This window comes from Anomalospiza imberbis, chromosome 6 (genome assembly GCF_031753505.1).
Source record: "Anomalospiza imberbis isolate Cuckoo-Finch-1a 21T00152 chromosome 6, ASM3175350v1, whole genome shotgun sequence".
Taxonomy (NCBI): domain Eukaryota; kingdom Metazoa; phylum Chordata; class Aves; order Passeriformes; family Viduidae; genus Anomalospiza; species Anomalospiza imberbis.
Window position 1 is genome coordinate 58,162,841 of NC_089686.1, and position 16,106 is coordinate 58,178,946.

Consider the following 16,106-nt stretch of genomic DNA (forward strand, 5'->3'; position numbering starts at 1 on the left):
AGTGAAATTGCTGTATTTTTGCTAAGTTTCTGGACAAGCTGAAGCAGTACTGTTGGTCAGAGGGTACAGCAGGGTGGGAACACTCAGTGGAGAACTTTTGCATCAGAGATCCTGGGCAGTCCCAGCTGTGCTCCGGCTGTAACACCCACTTCCATATCCACTTACAGGAGAACCTTTGGGGCCCTCTGTTCTTCCACTGCCTCATTGTTCTGGGCATACAGGACAGAGTTACACTTCCTAGAAACATCAGAGATATTGCTTCAGCATCTAAGAAACCCAGAGAAAACTGTCCTACTTCCAATGCTTATATAAATACTTCAAATCCTGATAGGCTTCCTGCCCTAAAAGCCTCACAAGGGTGTTTTATGCTTCTTTCAGAATCATGTGGTCACGGGTGCTACATGTACAAGCTGCTTTTTATATCCCCTGCAGCAATATTTCCCTGATGTTCACTGCTGGCCCTGAGAGACTTGGCAGCCCATCCACACCATCACCAGGAGCCGGGGGTGTTCAGCCTGGACAAGAAAATGCTCCAGGGAAACCTTGTAATGTCTTCTGATACTTAAAGGGGCTACAAGGGAGCTGGAGAAGGACTTTTGAAAAGGGCAGGTGGTGGCAGAACTAGGAGGGATGGCTTCAAACTGAAAGAGGGCAGGATTGGATTGGATATTAGGAAGAAATTCTTCCCCGTGTGGGTGGTGAGACACTGGCACAGGTTGTCCAGAGAAGTTGTGGATGCCCCCTCCCTGGAAGTATTCAGGACCAGGTTGCATGGGGCTAGTGAAAGGTGGCAGTGTGTTGGAACTAGATGACCTCTAAAGTCCCTTCCAACCCAAACCATTCTATGAAACAATTCTGTGATCCTTTAAGTATTAACTAAAAGTGCAGAACAGCAATATGTTTCCATGCATCAGTGACAGAGTGCTTATGCCTCGCCAGATGAGCAATATTATGGAGACCATTGTGTACATCTTATTTTGCCCAGTGCGCTCCAAAAAATCCCACAATCAAATCAGAATATACCACAAAATCCTGTGGGTGGCATGCAAAGGCAAAAACTTCTTAAAAACTTTCTGTAGAATCAAGCTATATTAACCAGCAAAGCAGCACTGGTGATAGTCCTTTGACTTTTTATATAATCACCAAGCTTTAAGTTGATAATTATTAAAATAAAGATATCAACTAAAACAATGCATTTGTTATCCACGAGTCGCTAGCCATACACTAATGACAACAGTGATGCTTTCACAAGTGGACTGTGCCACACCAGGCAGTACCTCAGGATTTACATGAGGAGACCAACTTTGTCTTTAGGTTTTGAAGAATTACAGAAACAGTATTAAAAGCTGAAGGCTACTGAAGTAGGGAAGAAGTTGAGATTTTCAGTGGCTACCCAACTTCATTCACAAGAGTGGAATTTACTGGTGATTAAGCCTTTTTCTGCTAAGTGAGGAGGACATAATTCTAATCACTGTGATGAAGTTACAGCCAAGCCAAAACAGCTCAGCCCCACTATGGGTGAGAAGCACGTATTTGACGGTCTGTCAGAGGGAGTTCTGCAGAGCCACTGCTCCCTCAGTGACACGGCTCAGGGGATGAAGATGCCCAGACTGAAAATACACCCTTTTGTGCCTAATTCCGTTTGTAAATCTCATCAGGAAGGGGATACAAGCACGGGCTCTGTTTGTACTAACGTGAACTGAAACGCACACTAAAGAAATGACTCACAGGAGAGACTCAAGGATCTGGGAGAGATTGTAATACTGTGTCTAATTTTGGAAACACTTCATGATTTGTATCCTCTTTCAATGCCAATGGAAATAATGAACGGTAATAGCAGGTGCACCAGCGAGTCCTGGCAGTTGTGACCTTTAGGAGAGGGAACTGGGATTTACGGACGACAAGATTCATTGCAAGCACAACACACCACACTGAGCTGCTGATTTTCAGGCTCACTAAGATTTACTGGAATACCCCAGCCCACACACCAATAGTCCAGCACCCACAGGAAGGGAAGTTTTACTAACAAATATCCCAGTCTGCAATTTTCACCAGTAATTCCCAAGACCCATCGTGTTAACCAATATGACGTAAACTTATGACATTTTTCCTCATGGGACTCATCAGCATTACACATTTCAAATCTAATACTGTCTTTTTCCTTGCACACAGACACTGTAGAATAGAAATATGAACATGAAGCAGAAGTGGACCACCTGATACTAAAGTCTAGTGCAATTACAGACTTCTGGAAAGCTGAATTAATTTAGGCACTAATGGAAGAACTTGCTTTTTGCTGCTTTCCTTTTGAAGGCATTTACCTAACTCACATGTCCACATCTCTTGTAATTCTCCTTTCCTCATAAAAGTGAAAAATAAGCCCTGGAGGCATCCCATTTGTGAGTTGAGACATCAGCTTTCACCATACATCTAAAGTATATTTGTGTACTTGCAGATGTACATAAAAAAGCAAGCCTTCATTTAGGAATTAGTTATTATCTGCACATAGACCTACAGGATGCTGATTGATTTCTGCAAGCAATAGGAACAGTAAATTAGGTCTGGGCTGGATATGCAATGCAGCACATTGAACTAGACTTCTCTGAAGCAGTTTGAGAGCTTTATCTGTCCCCATTTAATTTTAAAACTGTTGTTCTAGCTCTCCTAGCTTCATCTCTGTTCTTTCTGGGACCTGGAGATGGAGACATGCTTCAATTGCTGGGATTTTTTTTTTTTTTTGTCCCACAAAATAATGTGTTTTTCTTGACATGTGTGGACATGATGGAAAGAAGATAGATTACAAAAGAGAAATGTCTCCTTTCTGCCTGCCCTCAAATCCCCTTTATGGTTCCTAAATTCAAAGCAGTTGGACAGCTACACCTGGGCCAATACATTGTGCTGCTGTTCCTTTCCTCTGTGTTTACCATGTATTTGATGCAGTAAATCCTGGGCACTGGTTCCTGACACCCACAGAGGTTAAGTGAGAAGTCTTCCTTGCTTGTCTGTACACAATGTTTTTCCAGCACTTGATACCCCAGAGAATCCTTCATTGCTTGTACTCTGTGATCCAATGGGAAGTTCTTCACACATTTCCTGAGTAGAGAGAAAACCCATTTCAGTAAAAAAAAAAGAGATTATTTAAGTTTCAGGAGTGCAGTGCCACAGCAAAATGGTTTTCTGCCTTCATAATATATCACTGAAATGTTTTATTTACAGCAGAATTTGTTCCAGAGATTAGTGAATAAAATATGCTGTAGGCTAAGGTCATAAATTTTCAGATCTCATCCATTGAGTTTTAAGATGTTAAGTACATTAATTTTTTAATTGAGAAGTAACTCAACTGCAATATCATAACTTGAAAAGCCCAGAAACCTTACGAAGTCCAGCTTGCATACACTTACACTAAATACATAATATATATACTATTTTTATACTAAAAACAGAACACTACATATTTCTCTGTATGTCTGAATTTGCCTCCATTTACTCTCAGACTTCTCTTTTCTTCCAGTTAAGTAAATTTACTCTCACATTCAAACCTGAAAGAAGTCCCAGAACAGCATGTAGCCTCTGAACTCCCAGGTCCCGAGGCCTCCCACTGCCTTTAATACTTTTTGCATCAGATCCCGAAAGAGCCTGTGTTGGTAAATAACTTCATTTGTCACTAGAGTGGCCCATAGGCCTCTAGAACAAAAGTTTTATTAAACAAATATAAAACCCTCCACAATTTAATTTTCACATTCATAAGGAATATATTTTTTCATATATTAAGGCCTTTAAAAGATAATTTGTATGTATTTTTTTAAATCCAATTTATATCACCTTGAATACTGAGTAAATATACATGTAACAATAACATATACTGGCTTTTAATCAGCAAAATATTTAATAAGCATGGTCCTAACTTTGTCCAATAAGCCTGAAACTGTTTTAATGAATCAAATCTAGAGTTAATCAGAGCCAAACTTTATTCAAGGATTTACAATAATGATAATCTTTGGGTATATAAGAAGAAGAAAAAGTTACCTTTAACTGATATTTACCTGAAAAAATATTCTCTGTAAAAATATTTTTGCTCTGTAAAAATATTCAGTGTCGTGGCCCCTCAGCTCTAGAATAGTAAGGAAGCATTCCTGTAACAATGTTTCCAGAATGGAATGAATAACGCTCAGCATTTAATAATTCCCACCATTTAATAAACAATGGATAACTCTTAATCCTGATTTGAATGCATGACAGAAAAATCTCATGGGAGTCCCAGTTTGATCCTATTCATTAAGGAGCAGAATCTGCTCTCCTTAGAGATTTGTTCCTTGATGTATCTCTCTGACTACAGGTGGCCAGGAACAGACTCTGCACTAACTATGCTGTGCTGTTTGCACTCAGACAAAAATATAACACTGCTCAGTCCAAGCCAGCATACAGCTCATTTATATTTTACCTCAAATCAGCCCCATGAAAACAAAAGAAAGCTGTTCCCCCAACCTACTTCACCTCCCTTTGCCTTGTTCCATGAGATCAATTGGCAAGTTGGGGTTGCTACAATTATAGACCACAGCACAACTTTATTTTCTTCCCTTCATAGTAATTAAAAAAACCCCAAAAAGCTATGGCCCACAAAGGCCTTATTAATTTCCTTTATTGACTGAAATATAAGACACAAGGCACCTCACAGCTCCTGAGCCACACAACAAAATAAGTGCGAGGATCAGCACTGAAATACACTAAGTAATGAAACAAAAGAAATTATGAGAAGCAAAGCTAGAGATCAATATGCTCTGCTTTTCTGAAAGACTGTGCTCAGCTTTAAAAGCAGAATAGTTTGTGCTGAATGTTTGATTAGCTATAGATCACTAAAGGAGGATTCCAGACCATCTGGAGTCTATTCTGTAAGCTGATCTGGAAACCTCTAGCTCAAAAATAGTCCCTGTGTGAAGGCACAAACATGCATACCACAACCTCATCAGCAAGTTTCTGGAATATATTTTAGATTAAAATATGCCATCTTTATCTCCTGGGAAACCTGAGATGAAAAATAAAAGGACCCAAATACCAAAGTATTAGAAACAATTGGAGAAGCAAGGCATTATTTCTTAAAGGAGCAACAAGAGGGAGGTTAATACCAAAAAGCCTGATGAGCAGCTTTATCTTCTAAACATTAAAAGATGCAATTATTCAACAATGTCAGATAATCACCCAGATGATAAATATACATCTGCTGAGCTTTAACAAGGAGCTTAAAATAAAACTTGCAATATAGCAGTGGAACAGAAGCCCCCATTGCACTGGGAGGATACAGAAATTGGAGCATCACACAAAAACTAAACAAAAGTTGTCTTAAAATAGAACTTGGAATAATGCCATAGTTAAGAGCTATAAATACAGAACATGCTGGTGGATTAAACACGGTTTTTAAATACAGCTTTAATCAGAATGGAAAAGAAAGGCAAGTCAAAGATTTGGTCACCATCAGCAGGGCAAAGAAAACGGAAATAATTCTAGACAGTGACTAGTTAAATCTTTTATTTTTATATTTAAATCAGGTTGGGTCAGACTAAAAGGCTTCCTCCCTGTTTCTATATCAATAATAGAACAATTAGCAGGTGTGTCTTGGAAGGATAACCCAGTCTGTGTACAATACTTGAATTACAGTCAAGTGGTGCAGCAACTCCAAGGGCAAACAGCAAATAATATTCTGGAGGTGGTAGAAGAAAGAGGTCCTTACAAAGCAGTTGATAATCAGCCTGCATAAGAGATCTTTGCCCCTAAGAATCAGCAAAAACCTTTCCAGAGTGTATTTCCTGGATTTTAATAAAGATGGCATCCTGGGAATCTAAAGACTAGGACTGGAATCAGAATTTGGTTCGTTTTTACATCTGGAAGGGTTTCCAGAAAGAAATTCAATGAAAAATAAAAGCTATAAAATATGAACTGCCTGAGTATTTAAAAGAACAAGATGCAGTCTGAAAGTCATAAATGTGTCTCCAACCTGGCCATGACTGAGCAATGCAATCAGGCAGGATCTTACCAAAGAGAGATCCAGGCAAACTTTCCACCCTCTCCTTCCCATCAAGCACAGCCTGTGCTCACAGCAGAGGATCCAGATGTGGGGACGTATTTTTCCCATTCTGACAGGGACTCTGCACGTGGTGACAAGGAGTATTTCAAGCATGAAACACATTTCCCTATAACCCAGGTATGTTGTGAAGTACAAATGTGGTATTTGGAGCTTTCAAGAACTGGGAGAACTGCTTCTGGTAAAATCTCAAACAAAAATGTCAGGAAAATAAAAGGAAACCTATAGTAAAAAAAAGGGAGTTTTAGGTCATTGCCTTCTGACTCACTTTTGAATCTTGGGAGAAATGGTTTGATGAGTTTAGAATTTATGCATCTATCTATACATATTATTACCATTTTAATATAATATAAACCATTAATAATTAATGGTTAATTAATTAATAATATAATATAAACCATTTTTGATATAATCATATGGCTTAAAGATAAAGTAACACTAGTAAAACCTGCTAACACAGTAAAAAAAAAAAACCCTGAACATTTATCTCAGAGTGATTCCAGATATTTTCTCCAGCCATATCTTTTTTTCTATGGAGACTAAAGCTCATCACCCAAGTAATGGAAATGTGAAATATACATGTAAACGTGTGTGAGATAAACAATACTCTTTCACTTGTTTGCCCTCATCTCTCTACTTTGTTTTCTCATTATACAAATCACAAACAAGCAAAGACACTGTGACAAAACCAGCAACTGGGAACAATTTCCAAATACTCCATGCTCAGGAGCAGTCAATCATTTAAAAGACACCAGGCATAAGATATTTACTTTTTATTCCTATCAGATGAAACTGAGCTTCTACCTAAAACTCTGTCCGCGCTTATGAATCTGGAGTGAAAAGATCCCTGCTTTAAAATGATGAATGAAATTTACTGCTGCCAATTGTGAATTTAAATACTTAAAATCGTCCATTAGGGTATATTTGAGCACACAAAAATGTCCTTCATTAGGTTCTATTAAATCTTACCTATTTGGACATGCATCTCTGTGGCTTCTGCAGCCCTAACATGCACTAGAAGTGGCAGCAACACTCCCATGATCTGAGATCCCACTCCCTTTCTCTATAATAAAAATAATGGACAAGCAGCCAGAAAATGCAGATATTATCCTCCCATAGCTTCCAGTGATATAAACCACAAGAACAAAGCTCTGGGAACGTCCTCACAGCTCAGAGTATCTTGTTATTTGTGTGATAAACTCTGAGGTACATCAGGAATGCTAAACTGCAAGGGGTTCCAGCTTCCTCTGCAGAACAGGCTGGATGGAACTTCTTATACACAATGGGAGAGCCTCAAATAAACCAGATTGTTTGAATCTGAGCATTAAAAAAGAACAGAGAGCTTTTTCAAGAACATGGGCTTTGGAAGGAGAAGCTGCTCCTTTGGAGGGAGTGAAGAGCTGCTTGCTTCGGCCTCAAACATCCTGCAAACTAAGGTGTTTTTATAAAAAATGAAATGACAGTTGTTCTGTGCAATTAGGTCCACACATATCCTCAGCAGAGGGTCAAGTCATCTGTACTGATTTAAACCTGCTTCTGGATTCTAACAGGTTCCCTTGATGGATGTGCATCCTTCCCTCTCCTTTGGCACACTAATTTTATCACTGCCAGCAAAGGTTTCACTCAGCACTTACAGACATGCCCCAGCTTGACAGCGATACAATTTACCCTCCCTAACAGAAGACAAAAGGCACTAATGTCTCATTATCCTCACCAAAGCCTGGCCTGGCCTAAGATTGTAGCAACATTGAAATTTCTATTTTGCTGCAAAAAAGCAAACTCAAATTTGACTATTTTTCCTTCTTTTTAAAAGGATGTTGGTGCTTGATTTGGGGTCCAATTCTCTTTGGTAAGGCAGCTGATGCAAAGCAGCATTAATGACTGGTACAGTGCCTTTCCTCACAGCCATGTCACCAAGTTCTGTATGACAAACAGCCTGAGTCCTGAGTGGGACCTTTACAACTAAACAGCAGCAGAGAAAACCAGACCAAGTTCTTTACAGAACGTGGTGCTGTGGCTCCAATGCCAGTGGAGCAGCTCTCATTTCCATCAGCAGAAAATGCAATCCTGTGCTTTTAGCCAGAGGATAGCGCCAGGATTGTGTGTTCAACGGGCTAAATAATTCCAACAGTACTTCTGGTTCATTCTGTACTGAAAAGGACATTCTGGCAGGAGACATCTTCCCAAATCCACTATTCACCTGGATCCCTGAGGCAAAGGTGCATTTCCATTTACTGTATAACAGGAGGTATTGAATAATCTCCCTCTTCACTCATTAGGCTCACTGTATGTTGAAATAAATTAAAATGGAACTGTGAGAATCTATCAGTCTTATAAACAGGTTTTTTCCTGTTTCAAAGATAGGTAGATGAAAAGTGCATTTATCCTGGGAAAACTTTTACTAGTCTCATTTAATCTTAGCACTCTCTCAATACACCTTTTTTCCCCTTAAGATATGATCCAAACCCTACTAGACTTAATAGAAGAGGTTTTCATTGACCTCAGCAAGCTTTGAATCAGACCTGTAAATTAGAGTCTGACCCCTTTCACAGAATTTATGATTTTTACAGACTATCCCTGCAAAATTAGGCCATTGTGCACTCCATGCTTTACAATTCTTAAAATAACTGCCAACAGATAGTGCAAACTATGCTGTTCATTTCAGGATATCCTTGAACCCTGGTTATTTGTCTAATTTTGCTCCAGCTGACCCCTTGACCCTGATCAAGCTTCCTTCATCACAGTAGTTCTAGGCCACCTGTCTTGCTGTCAGGTTAGGAAGCTCAGGCATGAGAGAGAAGAAAGAACTGCTTGGCCATCTAATCTCATATTAATAATTTAAAATAGAGTTTTAGCAAGTTTTTCTTATACTATATGAAAGGAAGCATAAGATGAATGGTTAGCAGCATTCATCCTTGACTATTATAATATGGAGCATGTAGTTAATATTTAAATAATACAGACATTCATATGCAGAGAAAAAAAATAGTTTGAAGCAGAACTGATGCCCCCCAGGACAGGGGACACCCCCGTGCTCTCAGATGATAGAGACAGCCCTTTAGGGGAAACAAGCTAACAAAACCAAACCAAACCCCCTGTGAATCACCTCAGCCTTTTCCACTTTGCAGCTTCCTCTGGCAATAAGCAAATTCCTCTTCCACCTGCACTTCCCACCTACAGTGTTCAGTGCCAAGACAAAAGGTGTGTGACTGAAGAAACATCACGTCCTGTTTACAGCCAGTCAGTGCCAAATGTCTGACTTCAGACAAGAAGAGAGAATGTTAAACCACATTCCAGTAACTCACAGGCAATTCTACAACGGTTCATCCTTACTTGAATTAAAGGCTTACAGCCCATTGTCACACCTGTAAAGGCACTCAGAAAGAGGTGTTCTGATTTAGCAGCATTTTAAACACTCTGTTTGGAGGCCTAAGTGAGTCCACAAACAGGGAGGCAGTGAAAAGTCAAGGGCAGCAAACTCCTGTAAGCATTTCTGCAGTTACAGATATTGGTACAGCAACAGGGAGCCTTTATGTCACCCACACTATATCCTCAGACAGCTCTGTAGCACTCTCATTCAACCAAAACTTTTACCATTAGTATCATGTTGTTCTTGGGGGAAAATGTAGACAGGGCCAAAAAACTTTTCTAAACTTCTCATAGCTACTGAAAGAGACAAATAATAGTTAACTATTTCTGATTTGAGAAGCTATTTGACTGGCATATTTAATCAATCAATTTCTATCAGGAAAATAAAATGCTTCACTGCACCCCAGTTGACACAATAAGAGAATCCAGGACTTATTCACATCTACTTGCAAATTACTGACCAGCCAGCGTGACTTTGTTGTTCTTTCATACTCTGCTTTGCCACAACTGCAGAGATTTTCACTGTTCTGAGCTTCGAAGTTTCCAGAGGGTTGCAGTGAGTTTCTCTATTGGAGGCTCCCTCTTGGTGCCTCCAGCCTTTCCACAATGTTTCCTAACAAACAGATCTCATTTTAATTAAGGGAGATAAAGAAACAGCCCAGATGCTCTGTAGTCACACAGGTCCCTGGTCAAATCTTGTGTCAGAGCAAAGCCGGCGGCAACAAAACATTGGCCTCACGTTGAGCAGCACACAACCAGAATTATACAGAGGGAGTGAAACTCTCTGGGTCCACAGGGGTTCCTGGTGCAGTTTGATTCCCTGGCAGCTCCTTCAGGTAAAAAATACACATTTACTAAAAACTCCAGAGATACCCTGGATGAATCTTCGTTCAAACGTGATTTATTATGCCTACTCTTTGGAAAGGTCTAGTTAAGACAGTCAAAAGTGACCTAGAAGTTGATGCACCTGCTTAGCACCTGAATAACTTGTGGTTAATAACAAATATATATGACTAACACAAGCACTGTGATAAACTGATGTACTGTTGGAATTCACACAAAAATAATTACTTAGAGCTTTCCTAGAAGCAGAACAAGAGCAGGAGAATGATCACATTGAAAATAAATGTAGACAAGTATTCTAGGCAGTCTTGACAGCTGTCTCCTAGTGGGGATTTGCTGCAATGTATGCATGGAATTAATCCATAACTTAACATTTATGCTAGTTTACATCTGTTTACAAGTCCTACTTCCTATTCAATTGAGTAGCACATCAGCCAGGGGTATCATTATTAATTGATAACAACCTCAATTTGCAAATTACTTAAATCTAATGGGCTATATTTCATTACCATACTGGCTGTAATTCCAAGTCAACATTCATTAGTGACATAGTTACATTTTAATGCAGACAACTATACATTGCTGAGGAGTTATTTGTAATATCCTAAATATTTTACTATGAAAGAAATGTGCCCTTTTGCCTAGGAAAAGGTAAGAAAAAACCCAACACCATTGTATAAAGAAATTAAAAGCTGAATTCGGGACTTCCTTCTTACAATCATGTAGAACACACAATCAAAGAGCAATGTGTCCAGACAAAGTTCTATACAGCAAGGAAGTATTCTCTCCCTTACATATCTGCTTCCTCACCATATCAAGAGCATACTTAGCCAAAACCTGTTCTTTTCTTCCCACTTTCAAGCCCTAAAGAGCCAATTACTGCAGCAAGTTATTAATTCATTTCCAACCTGTGCCACACACCCATCTGAGTCAGAAGTCATTTTTTCCACAGTACCAGGCAACAGGAGCACAGCACATCCTTCCATGGATCTGTCATAAATTCAGTGCTTCTCCAAGTCCAAGTGACACAATATCCTGTGTAAGGAGCAGAAGGACATATGAATTGTTCTTGCATCTGTAAGGACAGCAGAAGATCCACCCAGAATAAAACCAAACTGAGCAGCTCTATGAAGTCCACTATTATTTGCAGCTCCATTGCATTTACAGACTGCATGTCCAGCCAGTCTGGACAGCTGCCTTCAGGACTAACTTCCATATTTCTCTCAGGGATTAAAGTTTGTGCCTTAACCCAGAGTCTGAAATGTGTCCAGCTCTTTTCCAAATTGGACTTTTGTCTGTCAGCCTGATTCCAGTCCTAGAACAGATCAACATTATAGTTAATTGCTTCCATTTTTTTCTCTTCCCTTGTATGGACAGCTCCTGTTTTCTACCTCTGTGGATAATGCTCTCCAGCTCAGATCCTGGTTCCTCTCTTCAACAACAGAAGCTCAAACATTATCTGGTTAGTCACTCCCACCTAAAAGAGTTATCTGATAGCAAGAAAGCAGCAAATATAAATAAAATGTGCATAATCTGTTTCTAGCAGGCACTTTTCCAAAAATTCTTTTAGATAAGTAAAGCAAGTGAAGTTGCAGAAGTTCTTCTTATATGGGTCACTTCCCATGAGCTATTAGGAAGTAAACCTTGCAATTTACTTTGAATGAGCCTTGGCAAAGAGTAAGCAACACTCAAAAATCTCATGGAATGCCAGAGGCTCTTTTCCATTTCCTGTATTTGGTACATTTCACACCTTCCAGAGGATGCTTATTTAAGCATAAGACATCACCTCAAACTGCTTTATCAGGAGCCAACCATTCAGAGACTGAGACTTTAGTCCCAGAATTCTGCTACCAACAAAGTGTAAGCCAGGAATTCTGAACTCAATAATTCACTCAGTAACAATTTTTACTTCAGCAAATGCTCAAATCCACCAGAATCCAGAGGGGAATTGTTTGCAACTCACCATGGTAACAGTGCACCAAGGCCAGCTATAAAAATTCACTCCTCTCCACTACATGAATTCTCCTGCAGGAATAAACAGAGTATCAACAAATCCTTCCCCAGCCCCCTTTTGGTTCTAATACAGATGTCATTACCATGCTTTGGAAATGGTGTGGAGGTAATTTGTGGTATTACGTTGTTGGGGTTTGGTTTTTTTTTGGTTTTTTGGGGGGTGGTGGATTTTTGGTTGGTTGGTTTTGTTCTTGTGGGTTTGGTTTTTTTGGGTTTTTTTTTTTTTTTTTTGTGGGTTTGGGTTTTAAAATTTTTTTTTTTCAATTTTTAAATTTTTGTTTCTCTATCTAACCAAAACACTGAAGAGCTCTTTGTACAACCTCTCTACAGATCATGAACAGGCCAAGCCTGCTCCCATTAATGCCAATATAAGCCTTGCAATTGACTTCTGGGGACAAGAGCAATTTGTTGTTAAGTACAGTAATATTTGTTTCACCTTCACCCATGTCAACCTGTTAAAAGGTTTATATTTATGGGCAACAGTGTCTGCTCCTCTCAGAGGGGTTTTGCAAATGCATAGCATTAACCTGTCATTTGATTTTCTACTTGAGCTGGTGTACACACTGAGGCAAAGAGCAGCACTAAGGTGTGTTGGTAATGGCTCCCCTGGATAAATCCATACATATTTTACATTACAGCGTGACCCTTGCAGGTTAGGCTCTTATTTTCCCACAAAAGATGATTTGCATCTCGTTGGCTTCCTTCCAGATGGTGACCAGGAAGTGCACAGGGAGGCTCACACAGGACATCCTCAACGTTCCAATGGCCTCAATATGGCTTTTGGGTTTATGGCCAAAGCGTCCCATTAGCACACAGCTCTATCAGCTCTAATACAGCTGTGAGTGTAATTATGTGAGACAAAGGCCATCCTTCAGCAAGGACAGCTGCACAGCATTAGCACTTTATTCTTACCTGATTCAGAGTATGATTTTTAGTTCATTTAGTTTGAAATAGGAAGCAAGGAAAACATCTGTGTCCCATCACAGTATGCACTACACTTCTGCTATGCATTTTTCTGAGTCTTCCTGCTCTGAATCCTCATGTTATCTCCCAGTTTTACCTTATACTTCTGATGTAGTCATTTATTGCAAAAGCATTTCTAAGCTATCCCATTTCTTTCTAACGTAACATCACAGATAAAAGCAATAAACAGGCTCAAGAATTGAATCCTTTCCTGCATCTATACAGAGATTGCTGCAAGCTGTATGTTCAAAATGAATGGCAGTGATGCAGTTCAAACATGTTTAAAGTAATGATCTATTCATTCTCAGGTATGGGGGTTTGGTAGGTAAGTCAAATAAAACAACTTCTCTGGTTTGCCAGGAAAATGGCTGAGAAACATTTGATTATTTCCTGCCTATAATCCATGTCTTCTGATGGTACTGAAGGGAAGCAACTTCTGTTCCCCTGTGCTCTCTCTCAGGTGGGCTATGGTGCTGCTTTATCCTTCCACCACTTCAAAAGGTATTCCACACTTGATTTCTGCCGTCTATGCTCTCATACCCCACACCTGTGCACTCCCACATGATCTGAGAATTTGGTCCCAAACTTCTGACAATGCAGGTTTTAGTTTATGCAACTGCTTCCCGTATAATGGGCTCTTCCCTTGTGGCTGCTCATCAGTTCCTCGGCTCCTGGGTGTCCCTAGTTCCTTTATTCCCTGCTGGTGCCCACCAGTGGATCTGACTGACCTAATGGATTTGTGACTTAAGTTTTCTCTTGCAAAAGCATTGCTGCTCTGAAGTACCCTGTGTACATATATTTCACATTCAGATGGCCCCTCTGGGCCACTTCCCTGCTTGCCAGTGACAGCAGTTATCTCCTCACTCTGCCATCAGTCTCATTTTTAGTTCCCTCCCTACATCTGACAGCTCTTTAGAGAGGAGCTTGCTAATCCTCACATTCCAGGCACCCCTTCCAACAGCAATTACTCTGACTTAAGTTTTGGAACCGAGACATTTTTGCTGCTGCAGCACAGGTTCTCCTCAGGCTCCAGGTCTCCCAGGGTGACTGCAGGGAGCCAGAGCAGTGCAAGGATTTCATGTCATGCATGAACAAATCCAGCCTTGTGTCCTGTCCAGAGCTCCAATACAGTGCTGGTGTCTCCTATTCACGGTCTCAGCATGCTCCCCGAGCAGGCACAGCTGCACATTAGAGGTTTCTCAGGCCATACCATTTATGACTTTTTATAAAGATAATGAATACAAAGTATAGAAACAGATATAGTACTGCTGAATGGAGAGAACAAAATAGCATTGCTTTCTGCCATCTCTGCCTAAATTACACCACGCTCGAAGGTAGCAACACTGGCAGAGCTGGCATTGCCCTGACAGGGTTCTGCAATCTCCTATCCAACACTCAAATATAACTTCACACCTCAGACCATTAACAAATTAATAGGACTTCAAGCCATTCATCAACAGTCACACAAACTCTGCTTTAATTAATGAGCCATTCTTACCGTTTATGTAATGTTCACTGTTCTTAATGTTCAAACATCTCAATAGAAGCAGATTTCAAAAGTAATTAATATTCAAGTAGCTCAAAGCCTTAAATTTGCATATTAATATTTGCTTTCTAAGTCACATGGAAAGGTATTTGAAAGGCTGGGAGTACTCTGATGCTGTTGAAAAATAAAAGTGTTAGAATTATTAGATTTTCAACCCCTCTTGGTCAATGGTTCTAAGATCACAGATCCTATTTTTTCCCATAAAAACTCTAGATCCTTCATTGAGAAATGGGACTTGAAACAGTTTGATTCTATTCCCAGTGCAGTCCTAGGAACTAGATTGAGGGTGTACAGCCTAGAGTGCTGCACAGCAAAGAAACAGTCTAAAATTATTAAGTTTTCAAAGCAAGATTTTAAATACATTCAGGGTTAAAGCATAATGTTGATTTTGCTGCTTGTGTGATTGTAGCAGAGACATTTCCTAGCAGAATAGGGGTGTAAATGATGGGAGGGGACTACCTTGATCACCCTGGAATCCTAAACTATTTAGCATTTGTTAAATTAAAACAGAGAACAACACCCATTCTATCCATACATATACATGCAGCAGCTGAAATACACTCATAGCCTGTAATGTATACCTCTAAAAGATATAAAATATAAAAACCCCTTCAGACATCCCACAGAAATAAAGAACAAATACATTTAGCAGCACCATAGGTCTCACACAGCCAGGGAGCCACAGGGAAGCAGTTGAACTAAGTAGAGGAAGTGAACTTTACTCCATAAAACAGAAGAGCATGGAAAAACAAAGATCCCAACAGCCTCTGCCAGTGTAAACAAGGATGAGAGGGTGGGAGAGAGGAGACAATTCCTTACTCCTCTCAAATCTGCCAACTGCACAACAGATGGCATTGCCAAGCATGGGTGGAAAACATAAACAGGATCATTAAGATTTCCCATAGGAATAACAGTATGGCATGTTCAGACTCCCATCTTTAGTTCCTAGCAAAGAAACAAACAAACAAACCCAACAAATGTAGTGATGAAATAAAAAAAGAATGTATAGTGAAAAGACAGGAAAAAAAAATATTATTCAATCCTTCAGGTAATTAGTGACAATATTCAACTAAGATAATTGATTAAAACCAAAAGTTTAACAACTCTTCCTAATGCATTTAAATATTCAAGAACCTCCTAGGGAATCATATAACTCCTTTCTTGAATTCATCAAGATCTATTTTCAATTCCTGTGCTCTTTAGTCTTTTGCTCTACTTCAAAGTTAATTTCATAACTTCAGCTGTCCTGTGTACAAGTTCAGTTGCAGGGGGGAACTAGCCATGAAAACACTGGAC

The 16,106-nt window shown here is 39.6% G+C and overlaps 1 long non-coding RNA gene across 1 annotated transcript; it reads right to left on the minus strand.

Annotated features, from left to right (window-relative positions):
* Positions 1-10,714: 10,714 nt before the first annotated feature.
* On the minus strand, positions 10,715-11,707 carry LOC137476693 (uncharacterized). The gene is made up of 2 exons (XR_011000529.1): positions 11,538-11,707; positions 10,715-11,323 (listed from the first exon to the last, which is right to left on the minus strand). It is a non-coding gene; the product is annotated as an uncharacterized lncRNA (long non-coding RNA).
* Positions 11,708-16,106: the final 4,399 nt, after the last annotated feature.